Source organism: Felis catus, chromosome B1 (assembly GCF_018350175.1).
Source record: "Felis catus isolate Fca126 chromosome B1, F.catus_Fca126_mat1.0, whole genome shotgun sequence".
NCBI lineage: Eukaryota > Metazoa > Chordata > Mammalia > Carnivora > Felidae > Felis > Felis catus.
In genome coordinates this window covers 40212130-40239932 of record NC_058371.1, presented here as the reverse complement: position 1 = coordinate 40239932, position 27803 = coordinate 40212130, and the positions used below count along the sequence as shown (strand labels likewise).

General features: G+C 38.6%; 1 long non-coding RNA gene across 1 annotated transcript; it reads left to right on the top strand.

Moving 5' to 3' along the window:
• The first annotated feature begins 20142 nt into the window (after positions 1-20142).
• On the top strand, positions 20143-21146 carry LOC105260487. Its single transcript, XR_890214.4, has 2 exons — positions 20143-20386; positions 20733-21146. It is a non-coding gene; the product is annotated as an uncharacterized LOC105260487 (long non-coding RNA).
• Positions 21147-27803: the final 6657 nt, after the last annotated feature.

Here is a 27803-nt window from a genome sequence, read left to right as displayed (position 1 = left end):
GATCAGTCATCTCTTTCTGTGTGCTGCACCATTTTAAATAACTTTAGTGACGTCTACTCTTTGAAAATATTTGGCTACAGAGCTGAATATATATGAAGAATATGTACCTGTTCGATTGGCAATTTTTTAAAAATGACAATTTCGACTCTTCCAAGGTTATGGTTCTGCTCAGTTTTGCTGGTTCTTTTTGCATTAATTTTGGTCATTTATGTAAAATCATTTACTTTACCCAAATTTTCAAATATATTAATAGTAATTTGTAGAAGACCTTCTCTTATACTTAGTAAATCTTTTCTGTATCTGTCTCGTTTCAAATATTTAATGTTATATATTTATTTTCCTAATTACACTTGTCAGAGGTGTGTCTATTTTACTGTTGATTGCTGTTTTTAGAGAACTAGCTCTTGAATTTATTTAATTCTATTGTTTTTACATGTTTTAAAAATGTTTATTTATTTTGAGAGAGAGAGATTTTGTGTGGAAGGGCATGCATGCGTGCACATAAGCAGGAGAGGGGCAGAGAGAGAGCTGGGGGGGAGGAAAGGAGGGAGAGAGAATCCCAAGCAAGTTCTGTGCTGTCAGCACAGAGCCCATCATGGGGCTTGATCTCATGAACTCTGAGATCATAACCTGAGCCAAAATCAAGAGTTGGGATACTAAGCCACTGAGCTGCCCAGGCACCCCTCTATATTTTAAAATTCACTTATTTTAGCTCTTTCTCAAATTCTTCCTTCTGCTTTCTTTAAATTAAAAAAAAATTTTTTTTTGTTTGGCTATTTCCTTATCAATTTCTTGAGAATTCTTGATTGATTTATTTTAACTTTTCCCAAACTAATAATGAAATCATTTCAAGCAATTAATTTTCTTGAATGCAGGTTTGGTCTCATTTCATAATTGGAATGTTTTAAATGTTTATTGACTATCTTTAATTGAAATTTCTATTTTTAATTTCTAAAATTATTGTATTGTGATAATGGAACGTGACCTATATCATGTTGGCTTTTTGAAATTAAATTATGTTCCTATTTCTGATTAATACACGATTGAGTTTAGTAGGTATTTTAGTAGACTCCTGCAGATGTCTGGGCAGCTTGAACCCCTTTCTTTGAGAATTGTCTTTTCTCTCCCAAGGGCAGGTTTTGGTAGTATGTGACATTGCTACACTACACCTCCCCTACCTCTCCAGTAGCTAAAATAAACATGACCCAAGTTGAGCCAACCAAATGTTTTCTTCAGGAATTGGGAATTGAGGCTCTGTGATGATACAGACCTTTGCTGGTTGTTCTAACTGTGGGGAACTCATCCTCCACCCTGTGTGGGGAATAATACATTTGGGGGGTGGGGGGCTGCTGAGTGAATTATGGGCTCTTATCAGCTTTCTAGCTTCCTGCTTCCTGTTTTATTTTCTTCTTGAAGCCTGGCTGTATTTCAACCTTTGCGTTGCAAGACATACTCTGGACTCTGTAGTAAACTCCTTTTCTTGGCTTCAGGTAGTTTGAGTAGATTTCTATTACCTGTGTAATCAAGGTCTGAAGGTTTGCTCTGTTTGGATGTAAAACCGAACTTGGTTTCTCTTTGTTCCATTAGAAATGATTTGTCCCACTCTGGGGGAGAGCTGCTTCTTGGAGAAGAAAATATTTGCACTTCCTTTCAGGCAGCAGAGACCAGAGAACTGTGATATCTAAATACTGAGTTCTCTTTGTCCATGAGGAAGGAAAACTGCTCAATTCTTCCTGACATTCAGGGCTTTTCCTAATCTAGAGTCAAGGGCTAATATGAAAGAAAAAAAAAAATTGGACTTTTTGGTGTGGAAAGGAGTTTGGCCTCAAAACTGGAGGGTTTTGAGGCTGGGTAAGAAGAGCTAATGAGGATTCTGGAAATGGGACCATTTTCCAGGGAGCACAAGGCAAGCGGTCAAGAAGAGACTTTGCAGGAAGCAGCCTTTGGTGCTCTGAAGCTATGTTGGAGCAGAGTCGTTACTGAGCACAAACCTATGTTTTTAATCATCGGCGTGCACAAAGCTTTACTCTCATATTTATTTTTGCTTCCATTTTTACTCTTGCTTTCCTAACCTCCATAGGTAGGCATTCTGATGTGTTTGAGATGTTAAGTATTCTTTTATTTGTCTTTGTAAAAACATTTATTGTGGCTTTATTGTGCACGTATTTTTTTTATTGAGATGTAATTCACATTCTGCACAGTCATCATTTTGAAAGAGTGCCCAGCTGTGCCCTAACATGCCTCCATTTTGACCTCGGTCTATACTTCTTAATTGATTAAGTTTTTTCCAGTTTATCTCTTAACTCAGGCAAAAGGCCTGGCGGGCAAAGCGTCCTGTGATGGGAAATGAAACTACCCCCTAAGCAATAACAACTATCCTGACTCCAGCGAGACCCAGCATGATTGACCCGAAGACAATCTTCGACCTGTTCTTTACTACCCACCTGCTTGTACCTGTTGACATTCGTGACACATTTTCCTTACATAAACCTAGAAGTATTTTTGCATTTTGGAGTCAGTTTTTGAGAGGTGAGTCCATTGTCTTCCTGGTGTTGGTCTCACTGAAATAAACTCCTTTCTGGCTTCACCACGCCTCATCTCTCTGCCTTTGCATTTTGTCAGCAGCAAGTGGCTGAACCTGGTCATTTTGGGACCGCTGGTTACAATTTTAAGTATGCAATTAGTGGTTTTTAGCATATTCACTACACTGTGCAACCATCACCACTATTGTGCATGTATTGTTAATTTCCATAAAGGCATGGTTCTGTATTGTCATTCTGTTTCTTACTATTTTTGTCAGTTTCCGCTTTGTTTTGTTTTGTTTTAATCCATCCAGGCTTCTGCATGCACTTCTGGTTCGTTGCTTCTCCCTGCTGTGGTGTATCCCATAGTGTACACCTACCACATTTTCCTCATCCATTCCCTTAATCTTATCCATTAATCTTAAAAATAAAACTGCCAATTATTTTACCAGTAAAAGATGGCTTTATTTGGGAACTGCAGAGAATTGCAATCTGGGACAAGCCGACCATGCCAAAATCATAGGCAAGTCCACAGAACAAAATAGGGGACCGCTCTTTCATAGAAGAAAGGGGGATGTTGGGAAGGCTGTTGTAAACAAAAAGCCCATTGGAGTAAACTGCAAGTTGGAAGTATAGTGGTTTCTCATTGGCTGAGTTGCAACTGTCTCTCATTGGCTGGGCTATTGCCAGGGGAGGAGGGAAAGCCTTCCTTCCTCCTGCTGGGTCGTAAAGTAGTATCCAGTTGCAAGGTCTGTCTCCTCTTGTTGGATTTGCAACTGATAAGGAGTGGTAGGGCATGAAGCCTCCCACTGCCCAAACTCCTGATTCCATTTTAGTGGTTTCCCTTTATTAACTTTCATACCTCTCTAACAGACGTCTAGGTTATCTTCAAATCCCTACCATAACAACCAATACTGCAGCCAGCATCGTCATACAGGTGCCCTTGTGGACCAGTGTGAGAATTGCTCTTTTGGAGGGTACTGCCAGGTACAGGCTAGGAGGCTGTCTGATTTGACCAAGTGCCACCAGATGGTTCTCTGGAATGGCTGCTCCCATCCACACTCCTGCCACAGTGCCCACATCTCCATTGGCTTTCAGCATTATCAGCTTTCTACTTTATGCCAGTCTAGAAAGTATAAAGGGATATATTCTTATTTGTTTTGCCTCATTTCTGTCATTACCACAGAGACTGCACATAGCTTCACGTGCATTTTGGCCTTTTGGGCTTTCTCTTCTCGAATTGCCTGTTTTGTTGTTGTTGCTCTTGTTTGGGTTTGTACCTCCCCTTTTCTCCATTGGAGTTTCTGTATTTTTTTTCTCTCTCCCTGCATACTCTAAATATTTGACCATGTTTGGTTTAAGATACTGTAAATATCCTTTCCCAATCTGATCTCACTGTTTTTTCCATGGTCTCTCATTTTCCATGGGGTTAGAAAATTCGAGTGACCTGTACTCAGAGCCAATGCCAGTCAACTGCCCAGGGTTCACATGAGTGGAAATCTGACTCTGCCACTCACAACCTCACCAGCCAGTAACTACAAGGTGGGAGAGATGCCTGGCCCCTGCCTCTGGTATCTGCTCCGTTGCCATCTGGCCTCACTATGACAACTTCTAGTACTACTCCCACACCCCTGCACCTTCCAACAACTGTAAAACCAAGGTGACTTGGATACCCAATGAATATTGAGAGAGGAGTGTGTGAGAGTGGGGGGTGGGGAAAGGGCGGAGAGCTAAAGCCGAGGGAGAATTTTGAAATGGTGCAGTGGGCACGAACACTCTACTAGACTTTGAAATACAAAAGACTGCTCCTCAAACAGTAACAACCATCCCGACACCAGCAAGACCCTGTGAAGGTAGAAATTGGTATAAGGAGTAGGTTTATAAGTAAAAGATCCTCAGGAAACATGTGGAATTGGAGGCTCCCAAGGATTTACCCACCCCAGGAAGGGAAGATGGCAATCTATAGTAAGTCAGCAAAGGAGACCCTTGGGCCTCAGTCAATAGGCCCCTGAAGTTAAGGCTTCAAATTAGACTCAAAGCCTTAAGTAAAAAGTACCAGCAAAGTGACAGATTCCAAGACCAAGGTGGCTTGGCTGGAAACAACACTACCAACAAAAAAACAAAACCAAATATTTGAGAATGCTGAGCTCCAGTCTAATGAGCATGCCAAATTACAGTAATGAAATTCTGTACTTTGGTTCCACCTCTATTGTGAAGTTTTAATCCCTGAGAATTGGAGTCTCATGATTGCCATGGCAGCATATATGGTAGGAACCTGAAACATGAGGAAACCCAAGCCCCCAGGCCTTGCTGAGGCATTCTGCCCATGCACCACTGCTGGACAAATGTGGAGAGGCCTTCCTTTCGAAAATTTTTGCATGAAAGGGTTGAAATGCAGCATAAGTGGATGTTTGCAAAAAGGAAAGACCACTTCTGCAAGCTCCCCAGTCTATTTTTTCTATCCATAGCCTGAGACTAAGAAGTTTTAGTGGGAAACAAAGCTTAGCTTACTCTGGCTGTCAAAAAACAAACAAACAAACAAACAAACAAAAACTAGATAAGAAGGTGTGATCCAACCCCAACTATTTATGTAACTGATAAAGTTATTCATAGAGCTGCCTGGCCCAGCATGACAAGATCACATCCCCTGTACTGGCTTTTGGCCAGTAAGTTGAGCAAAAATAACATGGACAGGCAACTTACTAAAGCTCCATGGAGTTATACTGCCAAGACAAAAATGTCTGTTAAGTGGGGCCTGTGTTTAACTTAACCTCTAGTCTCTGTTTACAGTATACCTATTTGAAACTGAGAACCACACTGAAAGAAGCAGAGCCAAGGAACAGAGAGACAAATTATTTAAGATATCATAATGAATCCTTGAATTCAACCATGATGCAAGCAACTTCCATCCATCCTGGTTACTTTCATTTCCTGCTTTTGACAGTTTAAGCTGGATTTCTACTGCGGGTAACCAAAATGTTCTGATTAGATTAAGAGGTGTAAATATTGGAGAGTAAAATATTCACTAGTTACATTCTTAACCTAACCCCCCCCCCTCCACCAACCCAGAGAATCAGCTGAAAACTTATTCAGAGGAATATGAGAAATGGTTTTTTTTTCCAATAAATGGTGTTGGAATATTAGATACCTAACTCACACCAAAATCAATTTCAGAAAGATAAATATTTGGAGCACTTGGGTGGCTCAGTCGGTTAAGCATCTGACTTCGGCTCAGGTCATGATCTCGTGGTCTATGAGTTCGAGCCCTGTGTCGGGCTCTGTGCTGACAGCTCAGAGCTTGGAGCCTGCTTCCGGTTCTGTGTCTCCCTCTCTCTCTGCCCCTCCCCCCACTCATGCTCTGTCTTTCTCTCTCTCTTTCTCAAAAATAAATAAACATTAAAAAAAGAAAGATAAATATTTAATTAATTGATAAAAGAAAAAGAAGAAAATATAGACAAATTTTTATCTGATTTGGGAGTAGGAAAAGCCTTTTTAGCATTCAAGCAAAAGCAGAAAACAAGCAGACAAAAAAAGACAGACTTGTAAAAATTAACACTTCTGTTTTAATAATAGCAAACAATAATAAAGCACAGAATGCAAACTCTAAAGATAGGAAATTCGAGAGGAAAAACAGGTTTGGGTGTTCCAGAGGGCATCTCTGGGTGTAGGGAAGATGTTGACATGTTGGTTGACATATTAGACATGTTGGTACTTGTAGAACCTGCTCTCTCTGTCCAAGTGAACGAGAAACAGATGACAGATGGGTAAAACTGAGGGGTGACCACAAGTTTAGAGACATATGTTTGAGACCAGTCAAGTCAGCATAGTGATGATAGTTAAATCTACTAGAGTGGATGGGATCACCTAAGAATGAGAAAAGAAGTGGTCCAGAACCTTATGTAGAACACTGACATTTAAGGAACATGGAGAAAGAAAAATCCAGAAAGACTCTTAGTTCCTTCAGGACAGGAGATATACCTAACCTGATTTGTCTTGTGGTCTAGATAATACTTAGCACTGTCCAGATTATGTATTGTATATTCAGTGCACACCCTCTTGATTGTTCCTATTTGTTCCTTAAACTTAATTAAAAAATATGTCAGTTCATATGAGTCAAAATTCAATAGGTGTGAGTGTATTTCTTGGTACCCCTGTCCCTTAGCCACTATTTTCCCTCCCTGGAATCAATGGATTTCAACACTTTCTTATGTATCGTTTCAGAGATATTTTATGCATATATACAAACAAATGAGAATATATTTGCTTTCTTTTTTTTAATCCTCTGGTTTCAACTCCCTTTTTTTTAAAAAAAAAAATTTTTTTTAACGCTTATTTATTTTTGAGACAGAGAGAGACAGAGCATGAACAGGGGAGGGGCAGAGAGAGAGGGAGACACAGAATCTGAAACAGGCTCCAGGCTCTGAGCTGTCAGCACAGAGCCTGACACGGGGCTCGAACTCACGAACCGTGAGATCATGACCTGAGCTGAAGTCAGATACTTAACCGACCAAGCCACCCAGGCGCCCCTCAACTCCCTTTTTTTTAACTGACATAATATTTTAGAGATTGTGTCATGTCAGTAAAGACCTTTTCTGTTCTTCTATGACTGTATAGTATTTCAACTTAAAGATTACCATAATTTGCTTAACCAGACGCTTTGTGATGGCTATATAAGTCATTTACAATTGTTTGCTTTAACTAATAATGCTGAAATACAAACGTCGCATGCTATTTGATGGTGGTGGTTTTGAAATGTATCAACTCGATTAGGCTGACCCATGGGCTTCCCAATTCCTTTTTCTGTATGTTTCCTATAAGGTGGGCCACAAGAGACATTTTTGTCACATGAGATTGGAGGGCAGAAGTGAAAATACTGCCATAATATTTTTACCATGGTAGATTAGGGCACATTGCTCTCAAGAACAATTGCTTAGGTGCTGGCTCACCTCCTTTAGAGTGGAGCAGCCAGCCATACTCATCCTAAGTTCAGAAAGAAGTCTGCTATTGTTTCCTGTCTGCTCTTACATCCTGCTTCTCTAGATTTAAATGTGTAGCCCCTTTGGAATTTGTCTATGTGTTTAACCAGTACTTCCAAGACCATTTATCAAATACTGTTTTTCCCCCACTGATTTTAATGACATCTTCATCATATTATACATTCCTATATGTATTTAGATCTATTTCTGGACTTCCTCATTCTTTCTACTGATTTGTGGGTAACACATTATTTTATTTATAGAAATATATGACATTTAAACATTTATGGTTGGTCCAAGCCATTTCAATTACTCTTTTCAGAATTTTACTGGCAAATCTTAATTCATTTTTTATACAAAGTTCAGACTTAACTTCTCTAATTTAAATATCCATTTGACATTTTTATTGGAATTAAAATAAATTTGTAGATCAACTTAGAAAGACTTGATATCTCTATGATATTGAGTCTTACCAGTTAAGAACACAGTATACTTTCCACTTAATCAGTTTTTCTTATGTGTCCAAAAGTAAATTAAAAAAAAGTTTTAGAAACTGCACATGCATTAGTAAGTTTATATCTAGATATTTTACCTTTTGTAAAACCATTGAAATATGTGTTTTCTTCCATTATATTTTCTAATTGGTTATAATTTATACTTTTTTTTTTCCATTGGGCTCTAAAGTGGAACACACCTAAACTGTTGCAGGCTGGCTATTGTTGCCTCTATTTTTTCTCTCTCTCTTTCCCAGTAACTTTTCTAGGCAGTCTTAAAAACAGTAAATTAAATACTGCATCTCTCTTGCAAATTTCTCTTTTAGCCACTCAGTTCCAAAATTCCTTAGTTAGGTCACAGATGGTGTCCCGCTCTGCTGGTATTTTAGTCAAATCAAGGTTTTTGTTTATGCTTTTTTTTCCCTGCAGGCCAAATAGTGGAGATATTTTTGGTTAAAACTGGAGTTTGATCTCATCAAGTCTCCAAACTGAGCACTCAGGATGCTGGCCAGCAGTGCTGTTATCTGTTCTGAGGACCCCTCTGGTGTGGATAATTGTGCAAGTTTGTAGAAATTGCTAAAGCCATGTTTTCATACCCTCTTATAAACTGGTACTACTTTGCAGTGCTGAGAATATAAGAATCATTCTGCTTTCATCATGTGAATTAATTAGAAATGTTTAGAACAGCAAGAGATGTTTTAGATCATACATCTAGTTTAAAGCTTTCATTTTACAAATGAAGAAGACCATGGAAAACAGACTATAGTTAAAAAGTGATTAAAACTGATGACTTCAAATGCCAGGGCTGATACTATCTCTTATAACTTAAACTGTCCTTTCCTCTTTAACTTAAAATGTCTCCACATTTCAAAGGAGTCTTCTCCACAAGTCATTGTTCTCCACTGTACGCCCCAGAGTGAAAAACACCTGGTCAACTATATAACACACTCCCTGATAAGTCAGGCCAAGTGACTGTGTTTGACTTCTGTTTGTCTATCTCTGGACCTTTTTGCTAATTGAGCCATTCTCAAAATGTGGTCTGGGGACCCCTGTGAGATTGCAACTCCCTTTCAGGAAGTTTGCAATATCAAACTATTTCTATAATAATAATAAAACATCATTTGCCTTTTGTGCTCTCATTTGCTCAGGAATATTTTCTAGAATTTTCCAAGAAAGTAGACTTAAGATATAAATATATGCATTTTCAGAGATTAAATAAATTTGTTCTCAGCACTTCTACTGAGCTCTCGCTACCTTCAGTTATACTTGCTATAATGTCGTTAACCTCATTATTGTCCAATAAGTTATTTTGAAATCCTGAAGTTTGCCTCAAATGTATGTGGAAACCCAAGAAATAAGTACACTTTGTCATCTTGATTGGCAATCATTATTTTTAAAAATTTAAAAACTTTACTAAAATTTAAAACTGTATGTGAAATGTACTGTTTTAAAATTTAATAATATTTTATTCTAAAATAAAATTTATTTCTATATTTCTTACTTTTAAAAGTTTAATTTATTTATTTTTGAGAGAAAAAGCAAGAGTGGGGTTGGGGGCAGAGAGACTGGGAGCCAGAGAATCCCAAGCAAGTGTCACGCCATCAGTGCAGAGCCAAACAAGGGCTCGATTCCACCAACTGGGAGATCATAACCTGAGCCAAAATCTACAGTTGGACACTTAACTGATTGAGCCACCCAGGTGCCACTATATCTTTTTTTTTTAATTTTTTAAATTTATTTTTTGAGAAAGAGAGAGACAGAGTTCAAACAGAGGAGGGACAGAAAGAGAGGGAAACACAGAATCTGAAGCAGGCTCCAGGCTCTGAGCTGTCAGCAGTCTGATGTGGGGCTTGAACTCACAAACTGTGAGATCATGACCTAAGCCAAAGTCAGCCACTTAACTGAGCCACCCAGGTGACCCATCTTTCTTATTTTTAAGTGTGGTTCACCATCCACATATAAAGACGTTTCTCTGACTCAGAAGGGAGGAGCCTTCAGAGGAACAAGGTGAAAATGTGAATAAGAAATAAAAATATTGTGGGGCACCTGGGTGGCTCAGTTGGTTGAACAGCCAACTCTTGGTTTTAGGTTAGGTCATGATCTCAGGGTTTATGGGTTCGAGCCCTACATCAGACTCCACACTGACAGTGTGGAGCCTGCTGGAGATTCTCTCTCCCTCTCTCTCTCTCTCTGCCCCTGAGCATTCTCTCTCTCTCTCAAAATAAAAACTAAAAAAAAAAAAACTTAAAAAAATAGTAAAAATGTGGTGACTGTTATCTTCTCTTTGGCTATATACATGTTAATGATTAACTTTATTGTTATTTCTTAGATTATTATGGTGGATGACTTCCAGTTTTTGGTCCAGTATGTACAGAGCTTAAGAGTCATGACTCAGTCCTAACAATAAGTAAAAAGCTGAGCAAACTGAAAAATCAACTCTTCTTAGACCCATTGTCAGAGAAGTGAAGTCACAGGGCAAACCACTGTCCAAAAAAATTGAAGAGACAGACAAGTAGATAGAGACAATCACAATTTACCACTCCTGAAACCTGTAGCAGAAAATCCCATGAGAACCAATGCTAGGGAAGAAAAATTTGAACTATAATTAATGAATCACTGGAGGCTCACAGAGAGCAATCTGAGAGTTAAAAACTCCAGGGAGACCCAGTTTGGGGGAGTCCTTATGATTTTGTGAGTTTTACCTAGGTCCTAACAGTGAATATTAGAAAGAAAAAAAAAATGTTGTGCTTCCAACAGGGGGAGGGGAAAAGTAACCATTTTGATATACCCAGAGAATTCTGTTCTTCTTAACAAGGTCTGCCCTCAGGAGAAGCTATATATATACCCAGAGCCTAACCTGCTAAGGTTTTATCAGAACGTACTGATCTTGGGGAAAGGAAATACCTAACCCCCAGTTCCCTCTAGCTTTCCACATGGAAGAAGAGAAACATCCAACTCTAAACCCCTCTAGCCATCCTGTCCCACCAAAGGAGAAGAGAGAACTGAGAAGCACTGGGGAGGTTCACATTTCAGTGGTACAGGCTCAAAAGACTGAGACCTACTCATGTGACTGCAGAATGCTACCCTTCTTCCCATACTTTACCATTATATAACCATCAACCTATTTACTCAGTTTGTCATGCTCACCTTTCAACAAAAAACAGCAAGGCATGTTAAAAGGCAAAACTTTGAAGTGACAAAGTCACTTTGAAGTGACTGAGAAAACATGGGAACCAGAGTCAGTTATGTCAAGAATGTTGGAATTATCAGACCAGGAATTTTTTAAACTGTGATTAAAATGCTAGGAGCTTTAATGGAAAAAGCAGACAACATGCAAGAATGGATGGATAATGTAAAAATAAGGATGTTAATTCTAAGAAAATATAAAAAAAAATGCCAGAGATAAACAAACACTGAAACAGAAATGAAGAGTGCCACTGATGCGCTCATCAGTAGAGTAGACACAGGAAGAATCTCTATGCTTGAGGATATTACAATAGAAACTTCCAAAACTGAAAAAGAGAGAGAGAGAGAAGACCAGAAAAAAAGACCGAACAGGGACACCTGGGTGGCTCAGTCAGTTAAATGTCTGTCTATTGATTTCAGCTCAGGTCATGATCTAATGGTTTATGGAAACAAGCCACACATCAGGATCCACACTGAGCATGGAGACGGCTTAGGACTCTCTCTCTCCCTCTCTCTCTGTCCCTCCCTTGCTGTCTCTCTCTCTCTCTAAAAAAAAAAAAAAAAAAAAAAAAAAAAAAAAGGAAGAAAGAAAGAAAAAGAAAAAAGAAGACAGAACAAAATATCCAAGAACTGTGAGACAACTACAAAAGATGTGACCTATATGCAATGGGAAAACCATAAGGTGAGGCACCTGGCTAGCTCAGTCAGTAGAACATGTGATTCTTGATCTTGGGCTTGTGAGTTTGAGCCCTACATTGGATGTAAAGATTACTTAAAAAAAAAAATCTTTAAAAAAAAACCTAAAGAAGAAAGAGAGAAAAAAACAGAAGCAACATATGAAGAAATACTGACTGAGGATTGCTCCAAATTAATGTCAGACACCAAAACACAGATCCAGGAAGGTCAGAGAACACCAAGCCGGTTAAAAGCCAAAAAATTGCACCTATGAATATTATATTCAAACTGCAGAAAAGCAAAGATAACAAAAAAATCTTGAAGGAAGGTAGATTTTTTAAAAAGTTACCTATAGAAAAGCAAAGATAGGAATTACATCTGACTTCTCCTCAGAAACCATGCAAGCAAGAGAGAGCATAGTGAAATATTTACGTGTTGAGAAAAGAAAACCCTAAAATAATGTACCCTATGACATTATCCTTCAAAAGAGAAAGAAAAAATACTTTCTCAAATAAATAAAACTTGGGGGAATTTGTTGTCAGTTTGTTGTCATTACTGCCTTGCAATAAATGCTTTTTTTTTAAAGTTCCTTTTTTAATGTTTATTTATTTTTGAGAGATACAGAGTGTGAGCAGGGGAGGGGCAGAGAGAGAGAGAGGGAGACACAGAATCTAAAGTAAGCTCCAGGCTCTGACTGAACCACCCAGTCGCCCCTAAAAAAAAAAGTTCTTAAGAGAGAAGGAAAATGATATAGGTCAGAAACTCAGATCTACATAAAGAAAAAAAGGTATCAGAGAAAGAATAAGTGAAGGTAACATAAAACCTTTTTTAAATTAATCTAACAGGGCTCCTGGGTGGCTCAGTTGGTTGAGCGTCTGGCTTCAGCTCAGGTCATGATCTCACGGTTTGTGGGTTTGAGCCCTGTGTTGGGCTCTGTGCTGATAGCTTAGAGCTTGGAGCCTGCTTCGGATTCTTTGTCTCCCTCTCTCTCTCTGCCCCTCCCCCACTCACACTCTGTCTCTCTCTCTCTCTCAAAAATAAATAAAAATGTTAAAAAAAATTTTTTTTAAGGAATCCATTGCCTTTAAAGAAAAAGAAAGAAAATCAATCTAACAGATAACAGTCTGTTCAAAATAGTGATACCAACAGTAGACTCAATTATATATGTTTATATATATAACACTCCTTTATCAGAAATGGACAGATCTAACAGTCAGAAAATCAGTAAAGACATAGTTGAACCTTGACAGCATCATCCATCAATTAGGTATAACTGAAATCTATAATCTATAGATCACTTCATCCAACAAGAGCAGATTTCACATTCTCCTCAAGTTCACATGGAACACTCAGGAAGATAGACAACCTTATGGGCCATAAAACACACCTTAACACATCTAAAAGAATAGAAATCATACATTGTCTGCTCTCAGACCACTATTGAATTAAATAAAGAAATCAGGGGCGCCTGGGTGGCGCAGTCGGTTAAGCGTCCGACTTCAGCCAGGTCACGATCTCGCAGTCCGTGAGTTCGAGCCCCGCGTCAGGCTCTGGGCTGATGGCTCAGAGCCTGGAGCCTGCTTCCGATTCTGTGTCTCCCTCTCTCTCTGTCCCTCCCCCGTTCATGTTCTGTCTCTCTCTGTCCCAAAAATAAATAAAAACGTTGAAAAAAAAAATTAAAAAAAAAATAAAGAAATCAATAAAAGAAAAATACTGGGAAATACCCCAACTACTTGGAAATTAAACTGCACACTTATAAACAGTCTGTGGATCAAAAAAGAAATATCAAGAGAATCTAAAATTTTTGAACTAAATGAAACTGAAAATACAACTCATTAAATTTTGTAACATACAGTGGAAGTGGTGCTTAGAGAGAAATTTATAACACAGAATGCATTTACTAGAAAAGAATAAGGTATAAAATCAATTATGTAAGTTTTTCCTTTAGGAAATCAGAAAAAGAAGAGAAAATTTAATCCAAATCAATTTCATCTCTAGATGAAATGAACCTTGAAAGATACAATCTGCCAAAACTCACACAAGGAGAAAGAAATGATCTGGGGGTGCCTGGGTGGCTCAATCAATTAAGCATCTGACTTCAGCTCAAGTCATGATCTCGTAGATCTGCGCTGGGCTCTGTGCTGACAGCTGGGAGCCTGGAGCCTGCTTCAGATTCTGTGTGTGTGTGTGTGTGTGTCTCTCTGACCCACCCCTATTCTCTCTCTCTCTCAAAAATAAACATTGAAAAAATATCTGAATAGGCCTATATCTACTAATGAAATCTAATCAATAATTAATAACCCTCCAAAACAGGAAACACCAGGCCTAGATGGGTTCACTGGTGAATTCTACCAAACATTTAAGGAAGAAATTATACTATTTCTCTATAATCTCTTTCAGAGGATAGAAACAGAGGAAACACTCTTCCTAACTCATTCTATGAGGCCAGAATAACCCTACTACCAAAACCAGACAAACACATTACAAGAAAAGAAAACTATAGACCAATATCCCTCATGAGCATAGATACAAAAATCCTCAACAAAATATTAACAAATCAAATCTAACAATGTATGAAAAAAATTGTATACCACAACTAAGTGGGATTCATCCCAGGTATTGAAGGCTCAATAGGTACAGAAAAGCATTTAATAAAATCCTATACTCATTCATGATGAAAACTCTAAGTAAACTAGGAGTAGAGGGGAACTTCCTCAACACGATGAAGAATATTTACAAAACCCTGTAGCTAACACCATACTTAATGGTGAGAAATTCAATGATTTCCCTCTAAGATCAGGAACAAGGCAAAGATGTTCCCTCTCACCACTGCTTTTCAACATCACATCGAAAACTCTAGCTAATGCAATAAGATAAGAGAAAGAAAGAAAATGTTTACAGACTGAGATAAATAAAGCTCTCTATGTTTGTAGATGACATGATCATCAATGTAGAAAATGTGAAATAATCAACTTAAAATACTACTGGAGCTAATTAATGTTGTAGCAAGGTTGCTGGATACAAGGTTAATATACAAAAGTCAATTACTTTCCTACATACTAGCAATGAACAAGCGGAACTTTTTTTTTTTAATGTTTATTTATTAATTTGAGAGAGAGAGAGAGAGCAAGCGAGTGAGAGAGGGGCAGAGAGAGAGGAAGAGAGAGAATCCCAAGCAGGCTCCATGCTGTCAGCACGGAGCCAAACAAGGGGCTTGAAACCACAAACCATGAGACCATGACCTGAGCCAAAATCAAGAGTCGGAAGCTTAACCAACTGAGCCACCCAGGCACCCCCTAAGTGGAACCTGAAATAAAAAACATAATACTATTTACATTAGCACCCTCAAAATGAAATAGTTAGGTATAAGCCTAACAAAATATAATCAAGATCTCTATAAGGCAAGCTACAAAACTCTAATGAAAGATATTAAAGATGGACTAAAAAAGGGAGAGAGAGATTCTGTATTCATGGGTAGGAAAACTCAATATTGTCATGATGTCTGTTCTTTCCAATTTGATCTATAGTTTCAATGCAATCCCAATCAGAATTCCAGGATGTTATCTTGTGGATACCAACAAACTGACTCTAAAGTTTATGTAAAGAGGCAAAAGACCCAGAATAACCAACTCAATATTAAAAGAGAACAAAGTTGGAGGACTGACATTACCTGATCTCAAGACTTACTATAAGACTATAGTAATCGGGACAGTGTGATATTGGTGAAAGAATAAACAAATAGATCAATGGCATACAACAGAGACCCCAGAAATAGACTCGCACAAAGATAGTAAATTGATCTTTGACAGAAGGAGTAAAGGCAATACAACAAAGCAAAAATAGTCTCTTCAAAAAGTGGTACTGGAGCAACTGGACAACCGTATGCAAATAAATGAATCTAGACACAGACCTTCACAAAAATCAACTCAAAAGGGATCATGGGCCTAAACATGTATTTAAAAATTGACAAAATTCCTGGAAGATAACAAAAGAGAAAATCTATATGACCCTGGGTTTGGTGATGACCTGTAGGCACAAGCCATGGAAGAAATAGTTGTTGAGCTGGACTTCATTGAAGTTAAAAACTTCCACTCTGTGAAGAACAATGTCAAGACAATGAGAACATAGGCCACTAACTGATACAAAATATTTGCAAAAGAAACATCTGATAAAGAACTGTTATCCAAAATATACAAAGAACGCTTGAAACTCAACAATAAGAAAATGAACAACCCAATTAAGAAATGGACAAAAAATCTGACCATACACCTCAGCAAAGAACATATGCAGATGGGAAGTAAGCATATGAAAAGATGTTCAACATGATATGTCATTTAAAAATTATAAATTAAAATAATAATGAAATACCAGTACCTGCTTATTAGAATACTCATTCCTTGCTGGTGGGAATGCAAAATAGTACATTTTGGAAAACAGTTTGGCACTTTCTTACAAAATTAACCATGCTCTTCCCACATAATCCAGCAGTGGCATTCCTTGGTATTTATACTTAATGAATTGAAAACTTGTGTCTATAGGAAAACCTGTATGCAGATATTTATAACAGCTTATTCATAAATGCCCAAACTTGAAAGCAATCAAGATATCCTTTGGTTGGTAAATGCATGAACTGTGGTACATCTAGACAATGGAATATTATTCAGTGCTAAAAAGAGATAAGCTATCAAGCCATGACAAGACATGCAGGAAACTTAGATGCATATTACAATGTGAAAGAAGTCAATCTGAAAAGGCTACATACTGTATAATTCCAAATACATGAAATTCTGGAAAAGGCAAAACCATGGAGACAGTAAAAAGATTAGTGGTTGCCCAAGTAAAGAGGACAGGGAAAGCAAAGAGGGTTTTTAGGGCAGTGAAACTATTCTGTATGATACTGAAATAGTGGGTACATGTCACTATACATTTGTCAAAACCCAAGAATGTACAACACCAAGAGTGAACCCCCATGTAAACTACAGACTTTGGATGATAATGATGTGTCAAGGTAAATTTAACAATTGTAACAAATATACTACTGTGGTGCAAGATACCACAGAGGGATAGCTGGGGAGGATGTGTGTTGCAGGGAGAGACAGGGAGGATTTGGGAACTCTGTACTCTCTGCTCAGCTTTGCTGTGAACTCAAAACTGCTCTAAAAATTAAGTTTATTAATTTAAAAAAGGAAAGTATTATGGTGCCAATTAAGTTGTGGTATCACTTGGAAACCAGCCACTCAGCATTGAAAGAAAAAATAAATAAAATATTTTCTTAAAAAAATTTTTTTAAGTTTATTTACTTATTTTGAGAAAGAGATAGAGAGAGCAGAGGAGGGGCAAAGAAAGAGGGAGAGAGGGAGAGAGAATCAGCATCATTAGCACAGAGCCCAACACAGGGCTCGAACTCACGAACTGTGAGATCATGACCTGAGTCGTAACGGACTGAGCCACCCAGGCACCCCAGGAACTGAAATATTTTAAGCGTAGATGTGATAAATTCTTTAAAAACTAAAAATTATCCTTTACAGCTTTTCATATTAGAAATGAGAAAACCTCCAAAGCACCTTACAGAGTAAATTATCTTATTACATTGGCTGGAGAAGTACACCCAGTAGTTGAAAGACTTAAAAAGTCTTTGCAGTTGACGTTGCTGAATGCCTTCTGAATAAAAGCTCAGAAAAGGGAATGATGATAGTGCTGCTTTCCAATGACACAGTCACTTGTAGCAGTATTGATTTGGCTCCCAATATGATAACTAAGTTAATATCTCATTTGCAGAAATTGTACTTTTGCTTTACCAATGGGATAAACCTGTAGATGTGGATAGGCTTGCTGTTTTTCATGTATTCACCCATTGTCAGCCCCAACTAAAAATCATCAACGATCTTTTATGGGAACACTTGGCAACCAACACAAAGAGTTGAATAACTTTTTTGACAAAAAACTTGTTGCTTGGCAAGAAACACGAAGTGCTGAGTAACTTTTTTGAATCCCATGGTTTATCCTGGAACAAGTCTGTTGACATTTGCGTGGATGATACAAAAGCCAAGGTGAATAAAACTGCTGGCACTTTAGCATGACTCAAGGCAGTGGTGTTAAATTGTTCAGTATTCTTCACTGTGCAGTTAAGAAACAAAACAAAACAAAACAAAACAAAAACCAGTTTCACTTAGGAATGTCTTTAATGAAGCTAGAAACGTTGTTAATTTCATGAAAACTCAACTCCCTGACTGCATATCTTTGCAATATTTCTGCGTGGCAAACTGGTGTTTGTGCTGCAGGTGGAACTATTATGGTCCCTCAAAGAAGAGCATCTGTGCAACTGTTTCAGTTGTGAACTAAACAACATACTTTGTTATGGAACACCATGATGTTATTTACTTGAAAGAATGGCAGATAGACAAGTTATGATTGTTCAGGTTTGGGCATTTGGCAGACATCATACTGAAAATGAACAAAATAAACCTTTTATTTTAAGAAAAATAATTGATCATTTTTCTTACCAATCATTAAAGCGAACTTTCAGGGGAAAATTAGAATACTTATAAAACTTGAATTCACCACCGTGAGTTTGACAGCTTCCTAATATATTCCTTTTTTTTTTTTTAAGTTTATTTATTTTGAGAGAGAGAGTGTAAGAGGGGAAGGGACAGAGAGACAGAGAGACAATCCCAAGCAGGTTCCACGCTGTCAGCACGGAGCTTGACGTGGAGCTCGACCCCATGAACTGTGAGGTAATGACGTGAATAGAGATCAAGAGTTGAATGCTTAACCAACTGAGTCACCAAAGCACCCCCCAATACATTCCTTTTGGATGGGTGGTGATATTCATTTATTATTTTGTATTGTATGAAATAACCAACATTTAGAAGATCTGTATAACTCATTAAATAAAGATTTTTCAAAGGAAAACTGTATGATGTCATAGAAACATTCATGAATAAGTTATCCATTCAAAGTGTCAAATAGACCAATGGATTTTAATGTAACAAAGTATGGAAGTTCATTATTGTGGTTTCTGATTCCACACTGCAGCTAACCATTAAATACTATCTCTTGTCAAGTTTTAGTGTAGTATCAAAGTATATCCACAATTCTCTAAAACAGCTACCAAAATACTTCTCCCTTTTCCAACTATCTATCCCTGTGAGGCTGGATTTTTTTCACATTCATCCACCAAAATAACAATCATAACATATTGAATGCAAAAGCAGATATGGGAGCTATCTCTTATTAACTCAGATATTAAGGAGAAATAAAATACATTAAAATGTAAAACAAGGCTGCTCTATTAAGTAGAAAATATAGTTTCAAATATAGTCTAAGAAATGTCATTTGTGTTACTAGGTAATGGGTTTATTATTGTTAATTTTAAATGAATAAATACATAGCCAAATTTCAGAACTACTGTGCTAATCTTCTCCTCTGCACACCACTTACCAATTGTTATCAGCCCAATAAAATCAGGTCATAAGTATTTCAGGCTGTTTGAATTGCCAAAGCATTCCTCATTTATTCACAGGAATTTTCATTCTGGCCCCACCTCTGGCCAGTTCCAAATGTTTAACTCCATTTTCTACAGCCCAGCTCTGAGCTTATCTGTGGCAGCTATCCCTTACCTTCTTCCCTGCAAACAAAACTGGAGTTTTGTTTCCCTCTCCTCTGCATGGCCCTGACCTTCAGAGCAGTCTAGGACCCAGTACAGGCCCAAAGGAGAATTTTGGTTTTGTCTAATCCAGTCATGCTGATTTCCTTTCCTTTGTCAAGTTTGTGGACCTCAACCTCATCCCCTTTTTTCTAGTGATGTTTGTTAAAACTGTAAATATTGGATATTTATCAATTAGTGTCAAGAACTGCTAAAGATCTAAGGTTGTTTACCCTATTTGTAAGCCAATAAACTTGCCGTAGTTTCATGGGTTTATGCATCGTCTTACAACCGGCATAAACCCATGTCTGAACCATGAGATGTGAGAAGGCTATTGAGGAGCCTCAAGAAGGGAAGGTTTTCCTCAATCTTAAAGAGAGACATAAGACAGGGCTGATTCCCTTTTTCTGCCTGGATATTGTTCTTGGCGTATGAAGCCTGGAACCACTGCAACCATTTGGACCCAAGAAGAGAACCAGCCTAGTGAACAAAGCAATGTGTGGAGGATGGCAGAAAGTAAACATGGAGGCAATTTGGCCCTTGATGAACATTGCTTTTATAGAAAAATAAAACAGTATTCTAGAGAACATTGCTGTTCTACAAAACTAGTCCTGTCACTGCCCAATCTCTAGATGTCTTATTAGGTAGCTGATACATTTCCTATGGCGTCAGCCATTTTAGTGAGGGTTTGCCTTTCCTTTAATTGACAATATGCAAACTCCTGCAGACATTCATACAAATTATTTTTCCTCTCCCCGGTCCACTCCCATCTGGTTCTTCATTCTCTGGTTTCCTTAGGTGAGAAGACAATGAGGCAGAGCGAAAAGCCCAGGCGTCAGACCCAGGCCCAAAGCAGGTCTCAGGCACATCTTCGCTGGTGAGGTGAAGGTGAAGTATTAAATCTTGCTTGGCCTTGGTTTCCCTATCAGGTGGCTAATGAGAAGGGTAAATTCTATGAGGTTACGGTGAGGATTAAAGGAACTAACACATTTAAAGCATTTGGAACAGTTTCTACCTTCTTGCAATCCATAAAAGGAAGATTCAGACAAGGCAGGCTTTTAGTGAACCCATCTTTGTTCTCAAACTTTGTTTAAACTAAAATATTGAGTTGCCCCATATGAAGTTACCAACAAGCCAACGTTTCTGACTTATGAAAACAGTGATTTCATGTAGTTCAATCTACCCTTGGAAGTTGTGCTTCAGATCAGTGAAAGAAAGCTTTCTTTTCTTTTAGAAAAGAAGAACAGCTCAGGAGCGTCTGTGCCAAGCACGGGACGTTGGAGATTAAACAGGGGCCACCACTGAGTCGACTTCTGCACAGACTTCTGCACAGACAGAAGCAGGCAGCAAGAACCAAACATCCAAACAAGCAAATGAGATTATGTGCATATGACTTGAAACAGTAAAGTGCTGTCAAAATATTATTATAAAAAGTATTGTTCGTCATATAAGCATTCTTTAATGCCTCATCCATGAAAAAGAAAAGATACATGTCAATAGTAATTTATTTGAAATTTCAGTTTTTCACTTGCAAAGACCAAAATGTAAAGGAATTAATTGGCAACACTATAGACATTGTGAATTTTATTCATTTCATGATCTTGGGCGGGTCACTTGGGCTAGAATAAAATACATTTTCTTAAGCTTTTGAGAGTCTGGTAACTTGGGTGTCTTTTTCATTACATTGGTTTAAATTTAAATTAGAGGATAATTCCATAGTAAGAAATCTGGGCTTCGGACACCCTCTCTGTGGTGCCATCCAGAATGAACCACTCAGAACAATGCTCAGTGAGGATCCAGGGCTGGAGCTCCCCCTCCACCCCCCAGTCACTGCTCTGCCCTATTTCAGAAGCAGAGGTGTCACAGATTGGAGCTAGACACGATGGCCCAGAAGAAGAATGTGGTGGCCTCACATTCCCCTCACAGCGTTTCCTGTTAGGACAGGACAGGGAGCTACCCGGTTTCCAGGGGCAACACTCTGCCTTGTTGATGCTTACAAGGGAAGAAGGCCCAGCTCCCACCTCCCTGAGAGGTGTGGCCTCTCATCCACTGAGAAAACCCCAAGGGTGCTGAGGGGGTTAAGGAGGGGCTCCTGAGTGTGGGCTGGGGAAGGGGGAAAAGACTGAATGCTCCAGGTTCATTCTCTGTTCAGAGAGTCACTTTCTGTTTGGAACCCGAGTCCGTGCCCTGGAATTTTGATGTAGGCCTATTGATGCCCATGGAAACCTCCCTGCAGAGTCCTGGCGTGGGGCCACCGTGTGAGCTACACTTGCACCAGGAAGGAGCCAGATCGGGAGCTTCCTGGTGGTCTGAGTTCCAACCCAAATCTCCCTTTTGTTTCCCAAATGGCTTTTATCCCAAGCTCTGGGAAACTAGTATAAGCAATGTTCAGTGAGAAATGATCATGAGGTCTGTAGGGACCCCACACTTTGACTCAAAGCCTGGCCTTCAGGACTGGCCCCCTAAGCTTGGTGTCAAGATACTTTGGCTCCTTTTGGAGAAGTGCTGGGCTGAGCATCAGGCGATGGGACTGCCTGACGCTTGGCCTTCTTATTGGCTGTGTATGTTTCAGACTCCTGTGCTAACTTCCTTCTCTGTCCTCCTCTTACCTCATCCTCCCCCCAGGATTCAGTTACCACTGGCCAGGGGAGGGAGCAGGACTCGGGAAGAAAAAAGGTGACCTCAGCTTTATATGCAATGTTCCATTTCTTTTATAAAATAAAAGGTCTTTGCCAGCCTTTTAAGACAAAATAGTAACGTGGTTCTGTGAGGGGTGATTTAATTACTCTCTATTTTTCTGCATTTTTAAACTGAACACAGTACTTCAGATGTTAATAGTGGTGAAATTAGTAGCCATACCTTATTTCTCCTTTTATGTGTTTCTCATATGTCTTCTAAAGAGCACATTTTTCTTTTAGAATGGGAGAAAATCTTTCTAAAGCATGTATATATATATTTAAGTTTATCTATTTATTTTGAGAGCTGTCTCTCAAAATAGTGAGTAGACAGTGTGAGTGGGGGAAGGGGGAAGGGCAGTGAGACAGGGAGAGAGAGAGAGAATCCTAAGCAGGCTCCACATCATCAGCGCAGAGTCCGATGCAGGGTTGGAATCCACGAAGCTGTGAGATCACGACCTGAGCCAAAATCAATAGTCAGATGCTTAACCCACTGAGCCACCCAGGCGCCCCTTTCTAAAGCATGTATTATGCAATTGTTCACACAAGGTGCAATGAAACAGGCGCTCTATGGAGAGCTGTTTGCACACAGCCGTGCTTTATGCAGAGATGACACTGGAGGACACAAACTGTAGGCAGAGTTATTTGGGAAGCAGAATAAAAACATTTAACACCAAAGCACAGAATAAAACCATAATGTGTTGAACTCTGACTAAGTCAAATGTGAGTACATAAGTGGCACCGGGAACGGGGATGGGGTGGGGGGGCAACATGTTCAGCTTCCTCTTCAGTCAGGAAGTTAGTCCATTGTGCAAAAGGAGGTTTTAAGAGCCCTCCAGTAGGCCTGCTGAGAGGAAGCAGTGCGTTGATATTGAACAGAGGGAGAAGCCATTCCCAGGAGAGGTAGGAAAGGAGGTACTCAGGATATATCAGCAGCAGATACATGATACAAGAAGCTGAGGATCAGATTAAATTGGAACCAAGATTTTTGCTTAATGACTAAGGCTCTCATCACTCAGCCAGTGAGGAGCCTGCAGGGTTGTGGCAAAGCTTCATGGTAAATTTTTTTATCTTGTATATTAGAATACCTAAATGGTGTCCAGGGAAATCCATGCCGTTCATTAGATCTCAGAGTGTAAGTTCACTCTCAGCAAATCCTGCTGTTGCTTTAGACAGTCTCAGGTTAAGGAAATCTGTCCAGATATTGTCAGAGGTTTTGACTTTCCCTGTCAAAATTCCCTGACTTTGCCCCTGTCCCTTCTAGGGGCACCTGGGTGGCTCAGTCGGTAAAGCGTCAGCTGGCCTACGCTGCAGATTTTGGACTTTTACTTCCATACTTGTGTGAGCCAATTCCTCAAAATAAATCTCTCTTTCTCCTTCTCATATATACTCTCTATATATAATCTCCGATTTATTCTGTTTCTCTGGAGAACCCTCATACACATGCATGCTCATAAAACCTCATGTAACACCCACTAAAAACAGTGAGATAGGGGGGTGAGTGGGAATGGGAGAGGGTCCACAGCTACCACTGTCAGGTTTTAGTTGTGAAAGCTGAAAGGATTGTTAGAAATAATCTAGATTCTGGGAGTGCAAACTGGTGCGGCCACTCTGGAAGAGAGTATGGAGGTTCCTCAAAAAACTAAAAATAGAACTACCCTACAACCCAGCAATTGCACTAGTAGGCATTTATCCAAGGGATACAGGTGTGCTGTTTCGAAGGGACACATGCGCCCCCATGTTTACAGCAGCACTATCAACAGTAGCCAAAGTAGGGAAAGAGCCCAAATGTCCACTGATGGATGAATGGATTAAAGAAGATGTGGTTTGTATATACAATGGAGTATTACTCGGCAATCAAAGAGAATGAAATCTTGCCATTTGCAACTACATGAATGGAACTGGAAGGTATTATGCTAAGTGAAATTAGTCAGTCAGAGAAAGACAAATATCATATGACTTCACTCATATGAGGACTTTAAGATACAAAACAGATGAACATAAGGGAAGGGAAGCAAAAATAATATAAAAACAAGGAGGGGGACAAAACATAAAAGACTCTTAAATATAGGGAACAGAGGGTTGCTAGAGGGGTTCTGGGAGGGGGGATGGGCTAAATGGATAAGAGGCTTAAGGAATCTACTCCTGAAATCATTGTTACATCATAAGCTAACTAACTTGGATGTAAGTTATAAAAAATAAATAAATTATAGAAAGTAAAAAAATAAATACAAATAAAAATAAAAGGTAACATTATAACAAAGCCTTGAAAGAGATAAGCCAGGCTGATATCTCTGGGGAGAACATTCCAGGTAGAGAGACGAGCCAGTTATAAGGGCCTAAAACAGGAAATTAATTGATAAGTTCAAAGAACAGCAGGAATATTAGTGGAGTTAGCTAGAGGGAAAGCAGTGGCGGCAGGGAACAGGGAGGAGAAGGTTAAATCATATTGAATCTTATCGACCAAATGGACTGTGGCTTTTATTCTGAGTGATATGGAATGACATCAGAAAGTTCTGGGCAGAAATGGCTGTAATCTGATGTACATCTTAAAAGGATTCTTCCAGTTGCACTATTGAGAAGACAGTAACAGAAATCATAATGGGCAGCAGCAAAAGCTGGGAAACCAGTTGAGGCCTAATGCAGAAAATCTGGAGAGAGATTATTATGGTTCAGACAGAGTTGAAATCAGATTATATAGGGAGAGGTAGTTGAATTCTTTATATATTTTGAGTATAGAGTCAATACCAATATCATTTAGGTTCAATGTTGGGTATAGAGAATAATTATTAATAACACCTCTTTTACTTTCAAAAAAGTTCTGATTTTGACAACAAATTATATGATCTTCTTTGTTAAATCAGAATGAACTTCCTTCGGTGTGTTATTGTTTTTGCACACTGCTTGATTCTGAGTTATAATTATATAGGATCTTTTCATCAATATTCATAAGAGTGACTTGTCTTTCTTAGTGCTTTAGAAAAGTTTAAACCCACAGAAATGAGTTAGTCAATACAGATTTAAAGAATCCATCCTTGAATTTGTTTTGGTCTGGTATTTTTAAAGAAGTAGCTTTCTCAGTTTATAGGGCGTGGTCAATTTTCTCAATATCTTTGGCTCATTTTAATAACTTGGAAAGGACATAGTCTGTTTTGCATTCCATTTGGGGTTTAACTTTTTAATTTTCACTAATATGCTCACACTTACATTTTCCGGTTTATCGACTCAGAAATGAAACTGTGTCTATTGAAATTATCCCCCTGAAAGTATTTCTCTCAACAGCTTCCGGCCACCCATGGACTTTGTTGGAGTTGTTGTTGTTGTTATTATTTATTTTATTACAAAGGTATTTTCTTTTCAATCATTCTATAGTTGTATATAAAAATACATAATAGTTCTATAACTATAATTACATATTTAATCTTATGTTCAAATGGTTTAAGTGCTTTATTCAGTAATAGATTTATTCAGTCAACTAATACTTATGGAGAGCTTGCCATGTGCTAGGCATTGTGCTGAGCAGTGGGGATATACAATGGTCTGACTGTGCATGCCTCCCCACTCCAAATTCATATGATGAAGTCTTAATCCCTAGTGTGATCGTGTTAGGAAGTAGGCCTTTGGAGGTAGTTAGGTCATGACAGTGGAGCTTCTCACAAATGGGATTGATGTCTTTATAAAAAGAGCCCAAGAGAGCTCTCTCACCCCTTCTGTCATGTAAAGGGTACACAAGAATTCTGCAATCCAGAAGGCCCTCACTGGAACCCAATGATGCTGGCATCCTGATCTTAGAATTCCAGTCTCCAGAATGGCGATAAATAAATTTCTATTGTTTATAAGTTATCCAGTTTGTGGTACTTTGTTATAGAAGTCCAAACTGGCCAAGACAGGATACAATGGAGAATATGAAGATAGTCTCAGATTTCACCATGAAAGACAATAATAAACAAGTAGATGTATAAATCAATACAGTAATCATAGTCCATGGAAATAAGCAAGAAGCTTTATGAAGAATAAGGGAAATGAGACCATTTTAGAGACAAAAACGGTCACAGAAGAATTTTCAGAGAAGGTGCCACTGAGGTTGAAGGATGAGAAGAAGCCTACCATGGTAAAGAGGAAGGGTCATAACATTTTAGGCAGGAACAGCTTGTGTGGTGGCCTTGGGAGTGTAAAAGAGCTCAGCATGTTTAAGAAAGTGAAAACTAACCAGTGTGACTAAAGTGGAGTAAGATGCCTCAAATGAAGCTAAGGTACAACTTGCTTCCCTCATTTTCGCTTTCTTGTTTTTCTTAACTTCTGGAAAATGCTCAGCTATTAATCTTATCATTTATTGCATCTTGCCCATTCTCTCCATTATCTCCTTTAGGTAATCCAATCAGTCTCTTTAGTTAGTTAGAAATTCACTTAGTATAAATAGTATAAATGTAAATAGTGTAAATTCAGACTCCACAGTGGGGCCTGGTGCGCTGATTTTCTTCTTCCGTCAGTACACAGCAAGCTTCCTTATAGCTTCCAAGGGTTGTGATTCCTAAGTCCCCTCTCAGTAGTCAGGGAACATAGTATCTGCTTTCTGCATAAAACAGGACCTCAACCTCATCCCCTTTTCTAGTGATGTTTGTTAAAACTGTAAATATTGGATATTTATCAATTAGTATTAAGAACTGCTAAAGATCTAAGATTTTTTACCCTATTTGTAAGCTAATAAACTTGCCATAGTTGCATGGGTGCTAACAGAAGACATGAGACTGCTTGGTCAAAGACAAAGGACTTTATTACTCACAACACAGAAAGTAGTATGAGCTTCTTCCCAAGTCCCACGGGGGTGATGTTGTATGCAGTAAATTTTATTTCATCTCTGAAAAACCCTGAACTTAAGTAACTTGAATCTTTTATAATGGACAGTAAGGAAACCTGCCTGATGTTTGTTCCAGAAGAAGAAACTATTATATTGAAAAGTAGACAAATCTGCCCATTTCCAGAGACATCTTTAACTTACAGGGCTGTTTTCTGTGCAAACGTTCATGGAACATTTATTCAAAACAAAAGGGCATTTAGTGACCCAGCTCTTTAGACATACATGAATTCAGAGACTCTGAGTTGTGTCCCAACAATTGATTCCTACCAGGAACTTTGCTTTCCTATTAGGTAGTATGTGAATTCTGTTTTGCATATAACCTTCCGGAAGGGCTGTTCACTGCTGAAAACTCTATGTGTGCTTTTCTCTTGGCAGTGATACCAGCATTCTCCGTGGATGGTTACTTCATGTTTAATATCATGCGAATTACTATAGAATTTGAGTTTAATAAATATTTGCCTAATAAAAAAATCTAAATTTGTGCTATTCAACCTCCTGTTTTCTGAACAAAATCTTACACAGAATTCCAATATGCCAAAATGGGGTAAAGGAATTTACTTATTTCAACTGCCTTAATCTCCTTCCCACTCCTCTGTCCAAGGCACGCCTGGAGACACATGTCCTGAACTTGAATGTTCTGGCTCACTGTTTACAAACAGGATTCACATATGTGCTCCCCAGTAATGCATTCTTGCATGCCCCTGGTTTTCTTTTTACTGCCGTGCCACTCAAGTCTGCACCAACATTCTTCTGGATATAAATTCTTTAGGCT